We start from the raw sequence: 16,323 nt of genomic DNA, 5'->3' as shown, positions 1-16,323 counted from the left end.
CCAGCCCCCAGCTGCTTAACTTCTAATGTTCCAAGCCCACCTTTGCAGTCTTCAGTGGTCATCTAACCACCTTCCGGAAACAGAAAGGGGAAGAAAAGAAAAGAAAAAAGCCGTCAAGCCCAAAACAACACGAGCCATTTATCCACAACATCCAGGCTAAATCTGCAAAGGCAGAAATTACATCAGTGGTCACCTAGGGTTGGGAGTGGTGGAGTTGAGAGAAAAGGAGAAATGGCAGCTAACAGAAGTTTACTCGTGGGTGATGAGCATGTTCTAAGATTCATTCTGGTGATGGGTTGTACGACTCTGTGAATGTACTAAACATCATTGAACCATACACATTATAAGAGGATGAAGTGTGGGATACGCAAATCATGCCATAACGTGCTTCAAGTTTCTATTTGGCCAGAACCCACAACCTGAACCTGAGTAAGCGGACGGCTGAGTTCTGGGGCCTGCCCACATCCCTCGTCAACCCCAAATGTCTTAGTCTTTTTAGGGATGTATTTATTCGTTTATTTTTGAAAGGGTTACACAGAGACAGAAACAGAGAGAGGTCTTCCGTCTGCTGGCTCATTCCCCAGATGGCCACAATGGTCAGCGCTGGGCTGATGAAGCCAGGAGCCAGGAGCTTCATCCAAATCTCCCACGTGGGTGCCTGGGACCCACACACTTGGGCCATCTTCCGCCGATGTTCCCAGGCCATTAACGGGGCACTGAAGCGGAAGTGGAACAGCAGGAACACAAACCAGCACCCATACAGGATGCCAGTGTCGCAGGCCGCAGCTTCTACCTGCTACTCCACAAAGCTGGCCCCAGCCAGAGATTTTTTTTTTTTTAAGATTTATTGGGCCGGCGCCGCGGCTCACTAGGCTAATCCTCCGCCTTGCGGCGCCGGCACACCGGGTTCTAGTCCCGGTCAGGGCACCGATCCTGTCCCGGTTGCCCCTCTTCCAGGCCAGCTCTCTGCTGTGGCCAGGGAGTGCAGTGGAGGATGGCCCAAGTGCTTGGGTCCTGCACCCCATGGGAGACTAGGAGAAGCCCCTGGCTCCTGCCATCGGATCAGCGCGGTGCGCCGGCCGCAGCGTGCCAACCGCGGCGGCCATTGGAGGGTGAACCAACGGCAAAGGAAGACCTTTCTCTCTGTCTCTCTCTCTCACTGTCCACTGTGCCTGTCCAAAAAAAAATTTAAAAAAAGATTTATTTATTTATTTTAAAAGATTTATTTATTTATTTATTTATTTGAAAGTCAGAGTTACACAGAGAGAGGAGAGGCAGAGAGAGAGAGAGAGATCTTCCATCCATGGTTCACTCACCAATTGGCCGCAATGGCTGGAGCTGGGCTGATCTGAAGCCAGGAGCCAGGAGCTTCTTCCGGGTCTCCCACGTGGGTGCAGGGGCCCAAGGACTTGGGCCATCTTCTACTTCTTTTCCAGGGCATAGCAGGGAGCAATCAGGACTTTAACTGGTGTATCTATGGGATGCCAGCACGCGGGTGGTGGCTTTAGCTACTATGCCACAGTGCTGGTGCCCCGCCTCCACACCCCCAGATGTTTTAAAGGAGCATAAGCCGGGGACCCTAGACTCAGCCCAGATGGATTTGACCTCCTAACTTCGCCCATTTCTCTTGGCCTTGGCAACTTACTCAGACAGCAAACCTGAGCCCTCTCGGCTGCAGCACAGGGACACTCACTTACTGACCCCAGCGCAGCAGAGAGCCCAGGTGCGCGGTGCGCGGCTCAGACAGCGCCCTGCACGTGTCACTGTCACTGTTGTTCTAGAGTTTGGAATTCAGAATCGGAATCAGGCCGAGGCGTTTGCATACAAGGGCGCGTGGCTACAGCGCTGTCCTAGACGAAGCTTGGGCTGCCTCCTGGGCAGTTTCTAAGCCAGGCTGGGAAGCGCTTCCCCCAGCACTCAACAAAGCTGGCACTGTGGGTGCCCTAGGGGCTGTGTCTCCATCCCTCGAGGCCTCTGAAGCTTCAGGGAGCTGCTGCTTTCTGGTGAGGAGCCAGACTGAACACTCGCTATCTATTGCTTGTGTTGGGGGGGGGGGCGCTTCTTTCCAGCACCTGTTCCCCCTGAGGTGACTGAAGCACCGTGTAACTCGCTAGGGCAGGGCACAGATGCCCCGCACAGGCCCCCGGGCTAGACCAGGAGATAGTGTGCGTGGGGACGGGCTGGTCCTAAGCCCAGGGCCCAGGGCCTGGCCTGCAGAGCGTGGATGGCGGGGAGGAGGGGAAGGATCAGTGGGTTGGATGGGGGTTTTCCAGGAAGGCTTTGCCAGGTGGAGCAGGCCCTGGGTCGAGAAGATGTGGCCCTTGGTTTCACCTAGAAAACTGTACAGGGTGTACCAGCGGGGTCTGGATGGAAGACTCAAGTTTGTGTGAGGTCCACGGGAGAACAGTAAGTGCCACAGAAGGCCCAGCGCAGACTCTGGTTTTCTTTCTTTTTTTTTTAAAGATTTATTTTATTTATTTGAAAGAGTTACAGAGAGAGATAGAGACAGAGACAGAGAGAGAGGTCTTCCATCTGCTGGTTCACTCCCCAATTGGCTGCAACGGCCAGAGCTGCGCCAATCTGAAGCCAGGAGCCAGGAGCTTCTCCCGGGTCTCCCACTTGGGTACAGGGGCCCAAGGACTTGGGCCATCTTCCACTGCTTTCCCAGGCCACAGCAGAGAGCTGGATCGGAAGTGGAGCAGCCGGGACTCAAACCGGTGCCCATATGGGATGCTGGCGCCTCAGGCCAAGGCGTTAACCCACTACGCCACAGCACCACAGCGCCGGCCCCCTCTGCTTTTATTTCTACACACCGCTGTCTTGATCTCCCTTGACAGAGAGCCAGCTCCCAAACCTTACTCCTCTACAACGTGAACAATGTCAGTGCAGAAGAAATGCTGGTTCTCAGGTTCTCAGACAGGGAGGCAGTTGAGAGTCGTGGGGGTTATGGCGAACTAGGGGACCTACATTAAATGGGACAGCCAGGTCTCAGCTCAAGCAAGGGGCTGCTGTAAGAACACAGGCCTGAGGCCGGTGCTGTGGCGTGGTGGGTGAAGCTGCCACCGGCGTGAGTTGGCATCCTGTGTGGGCATGGCTTTGAGTGCCGGCTGCTCCACTTCCAATCCAGCCCCCTGCTGGTGCACCTGAGAAATCAGCGGAGGATGGCCCAAGTACTTGGGTCCCTGCACCCTGGCTTCGGCCTGGTCCAGCTCCAGCTGTCAGGGCCATGTTGGGGGTGAACCAGCAGATGGAAAATCTCTCTCTGTCTCTCCCTCTCTTTCTCTATAACTCTGCCTTTCAAATAACTAAATAAATCTTCTAAAAATTTTTTAAAAAAAGAAAGAACATAGGCCAAATCCTTACAGCTCTTATGTTTCAAAAGAGGCTGAAAATCTGTTTTCTTATTTTTAAGAGATTTATTTATTTCAAAGGTAGAGTTACAGAGAGGGAGAGACTAAGAAAGATCTTCCATCTACTGGTTTACTCCCCAATAGCCACAACAGCCAGGGCTGGCCAAGCTAAAGCCAGAAGCCTGGAAATTCACCTGGTCATCTGCTTTCCCAGGCACGTTAGCAGAGAGCTGGATCAGAAGTGGAGCAGCCAGGACTCGAACCCAGGACCCATATAGGATAGTGGTGTCGCAGGCAGCAGCTTAAGTCGCTGTGCCATGACATTGGCCCTGAAATCTGACTTTTTCTTTTTTTAAGATTTTTTTTATTTGAAAATCAGAGTTACACAGAGAGAGGAGAGACAGAGAGAGAGAGAGAGAGATAGGTCTTCCACCCGATGGTTCACTCCTCAATTGGCCTCAACGGCCAGAGCAGTGCTGATCTGAAGCCAGGAACTTCTTCCGGGTCTCCCACGCGGGTACAGGGGCCCAAGGACTTGGGCCATCTTCTACTGCTTTTCCAGGCCACAGCAGAGAGTGGATTGGAAGTGGAGCAGCCGAGTCTTGAACCGGCGCCCATATGGGATGCTGGCACTTCAGCCATAGCACTGGCCCCAAAATCTTTTTTCAAATTAAATCTTATTTTAAACTAAATATCAGCTCAAACTTTAAGGCATTATACCAGTTGGTCAAAACACGTTTTGCTGGGGCTAGCGTTGTGGGATAGTGGGCAAAGCTGCCGCCTGCAGGGCTGGCATCCCATATGGATGTCGGTTCAAGTCCCTGCAGCTCCACTTCCCATCCAGCTCTCTGCTGTGACCTGGGAAAACAGTAGAGGATGGCCCAAGGCCTGGCTCCATTTTGGATTCCAGCTTTCTGCGAACACACAAGAGGTAGTAGGTGATGGCTCAGTACTTGGGTCCTTGCCACCCGCAAGGGAGATCCTGATTGAATTCTGGGCTCCTGGCTTTGGCCAGGTCCTGCTGTTGTGGGCATTTGAGGAGTAAATCAGCAGATGAAATTTCTCTTTCTGTCTTCGTCTCCCTTTCCAATTAAAATATATATATATATATATATATATATATTTTTTTTTTTTTTAAACAACATAAGGGTGGCATTGTGGCCCAGTGGGTTAAGCTGACACTTGCAATGTAAGTATCCCATATTGGGCTGCTAGATCAGAGCCGGCTACTCTGCTTGTGGTCCAGCTCCCTGCTAATGGCCTGGGAAAACAGATTGCTTGGGCCCCTGCAGACCAGAATGTAGTGTGGCTTTTTTTTTTTTAAGATTTATTTATTCATTTGAGAGGTAGAGTTACAGACAGTGAGAGGGAGAGGCAGAGAGAAAGGTCTTCCATCCACTGGTTTACTCCCCAAATGGTTGCAAGGGCCAGAGCTGCACTGACCCGAAGCCAGGAGCTTCTTCCTGGTCTCCCATGTAGGTGCAGGGGCCCAAGGACTTGGGCCATCTTCTACTGCTTTCCCAGGCTGTAGCAGAGAGCTGGATTGGAAGTGGAGCAGCTGGGACTAGAACAGCACCCATATGAGATGCTGGCCCAGCAGGTAGAGGCTTGCCACTACACCACAGCGCCGGCCTGAGAATGGAGCTCTTCATCCCTGGTTTCCTCCTGACCCAGCCCTGGCTGTGGTGGCCGTTTGAGGCGTGAACCAACAGATGGAAGATCTGTCTCTCCCGCTCTCTATCACTCTGCCTTTCAAATAAATCAATCTTTCAAACAACAGCACATTCGCTCGTTACACCTGCCAGTCCGTGACCTCTTCTTAGGGAACGCGAGAGGTCAGGTCACAATGCAGGCCAGGAGGTGGGGTGGCGTTGTGGCGCAGTCTGCAGCACAGCATCCCATGTGGATGCCGGTTCGAGTCCCGGCTGTTTCACTTGCGATCCAGCTCCCTGGTATGTTTATGTCTTGGAAAGCAGTGGAGGATGGCCCAAGTGAGTGGCCCCAGCCGCCCTGTGGGAGACCAAGATGGAATTCAGCCCCTGGCTTCCTCCTGCCCCAGCTCTGGCTGTTTCAGCTCTTTGGGGAGTGAACCAGTGGATGGACAACCTCTCTCTGTGTCTCTCTCTCTTCCTCCCCCTCTCTCTGTAACTCTGCCTTTCAAATAAATAAATAACTCTAAAAAAGGAAGGAAGGAAGGAAGGGAGGGAGGGAGGAAGGAAACGTTCCCAACCTGACCCCGCAGGACCCATCTCCGTGGCAACCTTGGGCAGCAACCACGCTTTCACGAGAGCCTTCGTCATCAGGCTGGAGGGAGAACTGAGCGTTCCCTCCCTGGGGTCTCTGGAAGGTTCGAGGCCCCAGGTGCGGGATGCGCAGGCCGAGACACCTCCCCCTCTCTGCAGCTCAGCGGGCCGGCCCAGCCTCTCGGGAACCTCTGGGTCGCTTTGTCCCCAGACGCTGCAGCTCGCTCTGAGCCCGCGAGTCACTGGAGCCGGCCCTCGGCAGGTCCCTCTGTGGGTCCCTCTGTGGGACGGCTCTAGGTGCCTGCAGCCCTGGTGACTCAGTGGGAATGACCATTCTGCTCTAGCCCGCAGCCCGATCTCGGAGGACTGCCTCTCCTTTCTGCCCGCACAGGGCCGTGTTGTCCTTAGGGTTCACTCTGGGGGCCGTCTGGTTGAGTCCAGGGCCTCTTGCGATGGGGCAGGCTCATCTGACTGGCCCCGGATCCCCATGGGCCAAGGTGCTGGGCATCCCAGCACCTAACCTTTCTTTTTTCTTTTCTTTCTTTTTTTTTTAAGGCATAGTGACAAAGAGACCTTCCACCCACTGGTTCCAGCAGCGCCAGGAGCTGGGAACTCCATCCTGGTCTCCTAGGTGGGTGGCAGGGGCTTGAGTATCCCGACCTTCTTCTTCCACCTGGCAGGTACATTATTATTTTTAAAGATTTTTTTTTTTTTTGACAGGCAGAGTGGACAGAGAGAGAGACAAAGAGAAAGGTCTTCCTTTGCCGTTGGTTCACCCTCCAATGGCCGCCGCGGTAGGCACGCTGCGGCCGGCGCACCACGCTGTTCCGATGGCAGGAGCCAGGGGCTTCTCCTGGTCTCCCATGGGGTGCAGGACCCAAGCACTTGGGCCATCCTCCACTGCACTCCCTGGCCACAGCAGAGAGTTGGCCTGGAAGAGGGGCATCCGGGACAGGACCGGTGCCCCGACCGGGACTAGAACCCGGTGTGCCGGCGCCGCAAGGTGGAGGATTAGCCTAGTGAGCCGCGGCGCCGGCCGATTTTTTGTTTATTTGAAAGGCAGAGTTACAGAGAGGCAGGGGAGATAGAGGAGAGAGAGAGGTCTTCCATCCACTGGTTCACTCCCCATATGGACGCAATGGCTGGAGCCAAGAGCTTCTTCCTGGTCTCCCATGCGTATTCAAGGACCCAAGAACTTGGGCCATCTTCTACTGCTTTCCCAGGCCACAGCAGAGAGCTGGATTGGAAGAGGAGCAGCTGGGACTCGAACCTGTGCTCCTTTACAAGGGCTTAGCTAAGCCACCATGGAGGCCTCTGGGCCTGTGCTTTCTCTCTGTAAGATAAGGGTGTGGACCTGGCAAAGGTTTGCTGTGCAGACTCCGCGGAAGTGTACTCCGCGGAAGTGTGTAGAAGCGGGCTGATCCCTAGAGGTTGGATACATAGTAGATATTATTTTTATGTTTACTACCACAAAAGGAGCGGGGTGGAAGGCCAGTTCTGTGAGGTGAGAGTGAGGGTGTGACACGTGTGACAGCAGAGCTGCTGTTTCCTGAGGTTCCCAGCTTCCTTCCCTGGGCTCTGTGAGGTCAGGCCAGGTCTGGGATTTACAACCACGTGTCAGAGCCTGCTTGGAACCCACGGCGCCCTGGTGCCAGGGCGCATCCTTCTGCTGCATACAGGAATCTCTGGTTGGGGAAATTCTCCCTGAGAATCCCACGCTAAAGCATCGGCCCGTGCAGGCACAGACGGGGTGTCTGGTGAGGCTGGAACGCAGAAGCCTCTGGAAAATCAGCTAATTCCCTTCCAGGATAAAGAGCCCTGGTGCGTGGGCTGCCCCAGAATGGGTGCTAAACCTTGCTCAAAGGAAAGGCTCTGGGGGCCGGCGCTGTGGCGCAGTGGGTTAAGCTGTTGCCTGCAGCGCCGGCATCCCATATGGGCACCAGTACTAGTCCCAGCTGCTCCTCTTCTGATCCAGCTCTCTGCTGTGGCCTGGGAGAGCAGCAGAAGATGGTCCAAGTGCTTGGGCCCCTGCACCCACGTGGGAGACCCGGAAGAAGCTCCTGGCTCCTGGCTTCAGATCGGCGCAGCTCCAGCCATTGCGGCCATCTGGGGAGTGAACCAGCCTATGGAAGACCTCTCTTTCTGTCTCTCTCTCTGTAACTCTGCCTTTCAAATAAATAAAATAAATCTGTTTTTTTAAAAAATGGCTCTTGAGACCTTAAAAAGGTCCAAAGTTGTAGAACATCAAAGAAAGATGCTGAACATATATGTCTCTCTCTCTCTCTCTTTCTCTCTCTCTCTAAAAGGCAGACAGAGAGCTCTCTTGTGTTGGTTAACTCTTCAACACCCACAAAGCCAAGACTGGGCCAGACCAAAGGTGTCCCACGTGGGTGGCAGGGACCCAACCACTGAGCCATCACCTGCTGCCTCCCAGGGTGCACACGAGCAGGGAGCTGGAAGCAGGACCCAAAACCAAGCTCTCTGATAAGGGTGCAGGCATCTTTTTTTTAAAAAACAGAGATCTTCCATCTGCTAGTTCACGTCCCAGATGCCCACAACAACTGGTGGTCCTGTGCCAGGCTAAAGCCAGGAGCCTGGAACTCTTTGGAACTCAATCTGAGCCTCCCAGGTGGGTGGTAGGGACCCAAGTCCTTGCGCCAACACCGGCTGCTTCCCCGGGATGCACAATAGCAGGAAGCAGGAGTCCGAAGCAGAGCTGGGACTGGAACCCGAGCATTCCATACGGGGTTTGAGCGTCTCGTGTGATGTCTTAACTCCTGTGCTAAGACGCAGACGTCTACTCTGTGAGCTTTGGAGAGCGCCTGTTTCTCCATGCACCATGTAATCAAGTTCTATCGGATCACCTCCTAGGTTAGAAATGGTGTTCTAGGGGGCCGGTGCTGTGGCGTAGTGGGTAAAGCCGCCACCTGCAGTGCCAGCATCCCATATGGGCACTGGTTCAAGTCCTGGCTGCTCCACTTCCAATCCAGCTCTATGCTATGGCCTGGGAAAGCAGTAGAAGATGGCCCTGGTCCTTGGGCCCCTGCACCCGCGTGGGAGAGCCAGAAGAAGCTCCTGGCTCCTGGCTTCCAATCAGCGCTTCCAACCAGCGCTTCTGGCTGTTGCGGCCAACTGGGGAGTGAATCAGTGGGTGGAAGACCTTTCTCTCTCTCTCTCTCTCTCCCTCTCTTTCTCTGCCTCTCCTCTCTCTGTGTAACTCTTTCAAATAAATAAATACATCTTCAAAAAATAATAAAAAAGAAATGGTGTTCCATGGTTGGCTTTCATTTGCATTATGAGGTTTATTTTTAAGAAGCAGAAATTGATACCTAACGTGGGAGGTGCAACATTTGAAGGAAACTTCCTGCTGCTTTGAATTAACTCACGTCTCCTGCTCTGACTCGGATGCGTGAAATGAGAGGAATTGGCAGTGAGCGCTCCCAAAGCATCTGACCCCAAGAGATGCAAAACCCTGGAGATTGGATCCGTGAAGCCTCGCTTTTCTAAATCAGGGAAAATTGCCCGTGCTACAAACCCAAAGCCAGGAAGCATCAAGCTTGATGTTTGACACAATCAGAATGCTGAAACAGACGGCCCAGCAGATGCCGTGCAGCCAATATGGTTACAGAGCAGGGACGGAGCGAGGCCTGGAGCCGGCACCACTGCATCAAAGCTCAGCCTTCCCGGCGGATGGCCGAGGGCAAGCACCTACTCTGTCCTTGAACTTCACTTTTCTCTGCACAAAATGAGGACAGCAAGAGCCGTCCACCAGAGTGACGGCAGAAACGAAGATAACTCATGTCCAAGGCTTGGCTAAGGAGATGTTTAACACAGAAAAAAAAGACAGTCAGATCCAAGCCCTGCAGGATCACAGGCCCTGGACTTGAGGGGGAAAAAAGGAAGGAGGAATCTCGCGTGGGCTGGGGCTCGAGGAGCTGAAAGCTAGCCCAGCTTGGTTGCTCCCAGCTAAGGCAGGCTCACTCCAAACCTAGTGGGCGGATCTCTCGGGCAGAGGAGCGAACATCAGGAACAAGCATTTAGTGCAGTGGTTAAAACACTGCTTGGGCCTCCCGCGTCCCAGACAGGAGTGCCTGGTTCGAGTCCCAGGCACTCTGCTTCCAATCCAGCTTCCCGCTAATGTGCACCCTACGAGGTAGCAGGTGACAGGTGACGGAGTACCTGGGTCCCTGCCACCCACAAGGGAGGCCTGGACTGAGTTCCAGTTTCCTGGTTTCAGCCTGGCCCTGGCTGTTACTGGGGAGTGAACAAGTAGTTTAAAGATTCTCTCCCCCACCCCCTTCAAATAATTTTTAAAAATTATGTATTTATTTGAAAGTTAAAGTTACACAAGAAGAGAAGGACACACACACACACACACACAGATCTTCCATTTGCTGGTTCATTCCCCAGTGGCGGCAATGGCCCAGGTTGGGGCAGGCCAAAGCCAGGAGCCAGGAGCTTCTTCCAGGCCCTAACATGGGTGGCAGTGGCCCAAGTACTTGGATCATCTCCTGTTGCTTTTCCCAGGACATTAGCAGGGAGCTGGATCAGAGGTGGAACAGCCGGGTCTTGAACTGACGCCCATGTGGGATGCCAGTGTCTTAGGCGGAGGCTTTACCCACTCAGCCACAATGCCGGCTCCAGAGAACAATACTTTTTTAAAAATTATGGGGCCGGCATTGTGGCATAGCAGGTATAAGCCGCCACCTGCAATGCTGGCATCCCCTCTGGGCGCGAGTTCGAGTCCCGGCTGCTCCACTTCCCATTCAGCTCCCTGCTAATGCACCTGGGAAAGCAGGTCAAGAACTCAAGGGTGAAGTTGAGGATGTGGCCCTCTGCATGACAAAATATCACCTTCCTGAGGCCCGCAGGAGACCTCCCCAGGTGCACATGAGTCATGGAACCGACATTTGCCTGAGTTTCCAGAAAGCTCTGCAAATCAGTACCTCTCACCCCACTCCCACACTATTAACAACATGAGAGTCAGAGGCAGGCGGACAGAGCCCCCGTCCGCTGGCTCACTCCCCAGATGCCCACAGCAGCCAGGGCTGGGCCAGGCTGAAGCCAGGAGCCAGGACTCCAGCCAGGTCTCCCCCGAGGATGGCAGGGACTGACCACTTGGGCTATTACCTCCCCGAGCCTGCATTAGCTGGAAGCTGGAGCCAAGAAGTAAACCCAGCACTCCGACATCTGCAGGCATCTTTTTTCCTTTTTAAAAAGATTTATTTTATGTATTTGAAAGGCAGAGTTAGAGAGAGAGAGAGAGAGAGAGAGGGAGAAACACAGAGAGAGATCTTCCACCACTGGGTCACTCCCCAAAATGGCTGCAAAGGCCGGGGCTGAGCCAGGCTGAAGCCAGGAGCCAGGAGCGTCATCCGGGTCTCCCACAAGGGGTCAGGGGCCCAAGGACTTAAGCCATCTTCTGCTGCTTTCCCAGGCACATTAGTAGGGAGCTGGATTGGTGGCTTAACTGGTTGTGTCACAATGCCAGTCCCTGTAACTCATATTTAACAATTATTTAAAAATAAAATATTTGTTTATTTGAAAGGCAGAGTTACAGAGTGGAGAGAGAGAGAGAGAGAGAAAGAGTTCCATCCTCTGGTTCACTCCCCAGATGGCCACAACGGCTGGAGCTGCTCCTATCTGAAGCCAGGAGCCAGGAGCTTCTTCCTGGTCTCCCACGCAGGTGCAAGGGCCCAAGGACTTGGGCCATCCTCTACTGCTTTCCCAGGCCATAGCAGAGAGCTGGATGGGAAGTGGAGCAGCCGGGACTCGAACCTGTGCCCATGTGGGTTGCCAGCGTCCCTATTTTTAGGGTTGCAAATGATCCTACGGACTGCACTCCCACTGCTACTCTTGTGACAATGGCCGGCAGCTAGCAGCTGTGTGCCGTGCTGGGTGCCAGGCACCTACTGAATAGCGCGTTGCTCCGTGAATGCCTCGTCTCCTCCCTGAAACCAAGCAAAGGCACAAACACACACCAGTGCAGAATTCCCTCTTCTTTTTGAGATACCCTCTTAAAGGTGGCTTCTTAGTTTCTCACAGCCTTAGCTATTAGAGAAAGACTGCATGTCTCTGGCTTCATAGTTCTTAAAAACCTCTGTTTGAGGGCCGGCGCCGTGGCTCAACAGGCTAATAATCCTCCGCCTTGCGGCGCCGGCACACCGGGTTCTAGTCCCGGTTGGGGCGCCTGATTCTGTCCCGGTTGCCCCTCTTCCAGTCCAGCTCTCTGCTGTGGCCCGAGAGTACAGTGGAGGATGGCCCAAGTCCTTGGGCCCTGCACCCCATGGGAGACCAGGAGAAGCACCTGGCTCCTGGCTTCGGATCAGTGCGGTGCGCTGGCCACAGCACGGCGGCTATTGGAGGGTGAACCAACGGCAAAGGAAGACCTTTCTCTCTGTTTCTCTCTCTCTCACTGTCCACTCTGCCTGTCAAAAAAAAAAAAAAAAAACACACACACACACACACAAAAACCCTGTGTTTGAAAGTAAACCAACCTAGGGAGCAAAGCGTTAATCTCTTAGGAGTTAGAAAGCATTAGTCTAGGGCCGGCGCTGTGGCGTAGCAGGTAAAGCTGCCACCTGCAGTGCTGGCATCCCATATGGGCGCCAGTTCAAGTCCCGACTGCTCCACTTCTGATCCAGCTCCATACTAATGTGCCTGAGAAAGTAGTGGAAGACAGCTTAAGTACTTGGGCCTCTGAACCCACGTGGGAGACCCAGATGGAGTTCCAATGGCCAGACTGTGCCGAGCTAAAGCCAGACTAGGATCTTCCAATCGGTCTCCTACATGGGTGCAGGGGACCAAGCACTTGGGCCATCTTCTGCTACTTTCCCAGGAGCATTAGCAGGCAGCAGAAGTGGAAGTGGAACATCTGGGACACAAACCAATGCCATAGGAGATGCCTGCGTTGCAGGTGGTGACTTAATCCGTTTGCCATAATGTCAGCCCCCAAATGTTTAAGCTTTGATGAATTTGTTTACTTGGTGCTGGCATAGTGGTGTAACAGGTAAGGCCACCCTCTGTGGCGCTGGCATCCCATATGGGTATAAGTTCGAGTCCTGGCTGTTCCACTTCCAATCCAGCTCCCTGCTAATACACCTAGGAAAGCAGTAGAAGATGGCCCAAGTCCTTGGGCCCCTGCACCCACGTGGAAGACCAGAAGAAGCTCCTGGCTCCTGGCTTTGGATCAGCCCAGATCTGGCCAGTATGGCCATTTGGGGAGTGAACCAGCAGATGGAAGACCTCTCTCTCTCTCTCTCCTCCTCTTCCTCCTCCTTCTCTCTCTGTGTAACTCTGACTTTCAAGTAAATAAATAAATATTTTAAAAAAGAAATTGTTTATTTAATTTCTTTATCCTGTCACTGGTGCATTTGTATCATATTTAAGACTGCCAAATCCAAGGTCCAAAGATTTGCCAATCCAAATCCAAAGATTTGCCCTTGTGTTTTCTTCTCGAGATTTTATAGTTTTGGGTCTTAAATTTAGGTCTTTGTTCCATTTAGAGTTAATTCTGCATTACATTTCTTTTTACAATTATGTAAAATTATATCTTCATATAGCAATTATTTTGTCAATACATACATATAAAGTTCTTGTTCTAACAAGCAGCTTTCTATGCATCATAATGATATTGAGTTTTCCTCTCAGGTTTGTTTCTGCCCATTAAGAACTATGAGTCGAATCGGAGACGAAGATCTCACAGATACCAGCAGGGGACGTACTGCATCGCAGGGCAGGCAAGGTGAGGACTTGGGGATCCCGGACTCAGCCCGTGGCTGACCAGCAGACCTCGGAGGCGGGGCAGCTCTGCGGAAGAGGTGGGCTTCAGCTGGATTTTGAGGGTCAGAAGCTCCAGACTTTGCATCAGGAAGTTCAAGACCCCCAGGCCCCTACGATCTCACAGCCGCTCTGTGACCCGGAACATATTCTCTGACCTCTCTGAAGTCCTTTTTCCCTGCGAGTCTGAAGAGGACGAGAACATTTGTCTCTTGGAGGCATCCAGAGAAACAAATGGCTTCATGTGTACGAGAGCACGTGGTAAGCTGTGAAACATTTAGCCGGTGTGAACCAAGGACCCAAAGACAGACAAGACTTGCCTGACCAGGGAGGTGAGAGGGGCGGCGTGGGGATGGCAGTGGAGGGCGGCAAGGCTCAGGTAATGGCCCAGAAGCAGGATGTGCAACAGGTGTATGTGAGATGGGTGTGTGCGTGTGTGTGTGATGGGTGTGTGTGTGCATGTGTGTGTGCATGTGCGTGTGATGGGTGTGTGTGTGTGATGGGTGTGTGTGCGTGTGATGGGTGTATGTGAGGTGGGTGTGTGCATGTGTGTGTGCATGTGCATGTGCGTGTGTGTGATGGGTGTGTGTGTGTGATGGGTGAGTGTGTGTGATGGGTGTGTGTGCGTGTGTGTGATGGGTGCGTGTGTGTGATGGGTGTGTGTGATGGGTGTGTGTGTGATGGGTGTGTGTGTGTGATGGGTGTGTGTGTGTGTGATGTGTGTGTGTGATGGGTGTGTGCGTGTGTGTGATGGGTGTGTGTGTGCATGTGTGTGATGGGTGTGTGTGCATGTGTGTGATGTGTGATGGGTATGTGTGTGCATGTGTGTGATGGGTGTGTGCATGTGTGTGATGGGTGTATGTGTGTGATGGGTGTGTGTGCATGTGTGTGATGGGTGTGTGTGTGTGTGTGTGATGGGTGTGTGTGTATGTGTGTGATGGGTGTGTGTGTGATGGGTGTGTGCATGTGTTGATGGGTGTGTGTGTGATGGGTGTGTGCGTGTGTGTGATGGGTGTGTGTGTGCATGTGTGTGATGGGTGTGTGTGTGATGGGTGTGTGCATGTGTGTGATGGGGATGTGTGTGTGATGGGTGTGTGCACACCTGTGTGTGTGCATGTGTGTGCACTTGTGTGTGTTTCTGGAGCCTGCGAGGGTGGGGCTGCCCCGGGAGAGCCCTGTGCAGGAATGCAGTCAGGAGTTCTGACTCCAGTGTTTTATAAGTGCAATGTTGGGTTCCTTGGGGGATAGCGATGGTGGGGGTGGGGGGAATCAGGCTTCAGGCATCTAGAAAGCTTACTGGGTTTTCAAGCAGTGGAACCGTGTGTGAGAATATCATTCGGCCGGCGCTGTGGCTCAATAGGTTAATCCTCCATCTTGCGGCGCCGGCACACCGGGTTCTAGTCCCGGTTGGGGCGCCTGATTCTGTCCCGGTTGCTCCTCTTCCAGGCCAGCTCTCTGCTGTGGCCTGGGAGTGCAGTGGAGGATGGCCCAAGTGCTTGGGCCCTGCACCTGCATGGGAGACCAGGAGAAGCACCTGGCTCCTGGCTTCGGATCAGCGTGGTGCACCGGCTGCAGCGCGCTGGCCGCAGCGGCCATTGGAGGGTGAACCAACAGCAAAAGGAAGACCTTTCTCTCTGTCTCTCTCTCACTGTCCACTCTGCCTGTCAAAAAAAAAAAAAAGAAAGAAAAGAATATCATTCTTTCTTCCATGTCTTCTGTCTCCTGTCCCATCCTTAGCCTTCTGCACAGCGCTGCTCCTGGGGAAGATCAGGACCTCTCTAGATGGTTAGTCCAGGGGTCACACGTGGGTAGGGAAACAGACACGCTTATGGCAATGGAGCTGCTGAGTGCCAGATGGGAAAACCTGTTAGGAAATAGAAGGGGAGGGGTGGGCCACTGACAGCCTAGGGTTTGGGTATTGACCCCACTGAGAGTGTTTTTAGAACACAGAGGAAGACTAGGGTCTGAACCACAGCAGCCAGCAGCCAGCAACCAGCAGCCAGCAAGAGGTGTGTGTGTGGGGGGACACTTCTTAGGGAGCCACTGTGGGTTCCTGAGCAGATGAGTGAGTGACAGGTCCCAGAAGAAGGGAGCCCCCAGGTTCTCAGACCCAGCTCTCTTCCCGCATCCCAGGACCATAGTCCTGAAAATCAGCCCCCAGCACACCCTGTGGGCGTGCACACCTCCAGGGGAGGAGGCAGGATCCTTGCCCCAGGCAGCTGGGACAGCGTCCCCTGCCTGTTAGAAAGCAGGTGTTTAGCTCAGGGTCTGACCACAGCAGCAGGTGGCGGCTCGAGGACTTGGGTCCCTGCCACCTACGCGGATTAAGCTCCTGACCCCCTGGCTGCAGTCAGATCCAGCCTCAGCTGCTGTGGGCATTTGGGGAGTGACCCAGCAGATAGAGGATCTTTGACATCTGTCTCTCTGACTCTGTCTTTCAAATAAATATTTAAAATTAAATTAAATTAAAATTTAGAGGGGCCGGTTAAGGCTGTGCCTGTTCGAGACCTGGCCGCTCCACTTCCCATCCAACTCCCTGATAATGTGCCTGGGAAACAGCGGGAGATGGCCCACATGCTTGGGCCCCTGCACCCATGTGGGAGACCCAGAAGAAGCTCCTGGCCCCTAGCTTTAGCCTGTCTCTTTCTCTCTCTCTTCCTCCTCTCTGTAACTCTGCCTTTCAAACGAATTCAAAAACACATCTTTAAAACATTAAATACAAAATAGAAGCCCTCCTGGGGGAGGGACCTCAAGAAGGGGTCAGCATCAGCCCCCTCCACTCCCACCTTCCTGACCTTTGGCTCCTGCATCCGTGTAGCAGAGCTGTGCAGTGTGGGCTGTGGCCTCCAAGTCCTCCCCGGGTGAACCCTCCCTGTGCCACCAGCGCCCAGCTCCGAGGTCCCTTTGCCCTCTGCCTCTGCTGAGGGCTACAAACAAACTCTGACTGGGAT

Source organism: Lepus europaeus, chromosome 21, assembly GCF_033115175.1.
Source record: "Lepus europaeus isolate LE1 chromosome 21, mLepTim1.pri, whole genome shotgun sequence".
In the NCBI taxonomy this organism is placed as follows: domain Eukaryota; kingdom Metazoa; phylum Chordata; class Mammalia; order Lagomorpha; family Leporidae; genus Lepus; species Lepus europaeus.
The sequence above is the reverse complement of the archived record's forward strand: the minus strand, read 5'-3'. Positions refer to the sequence as shown.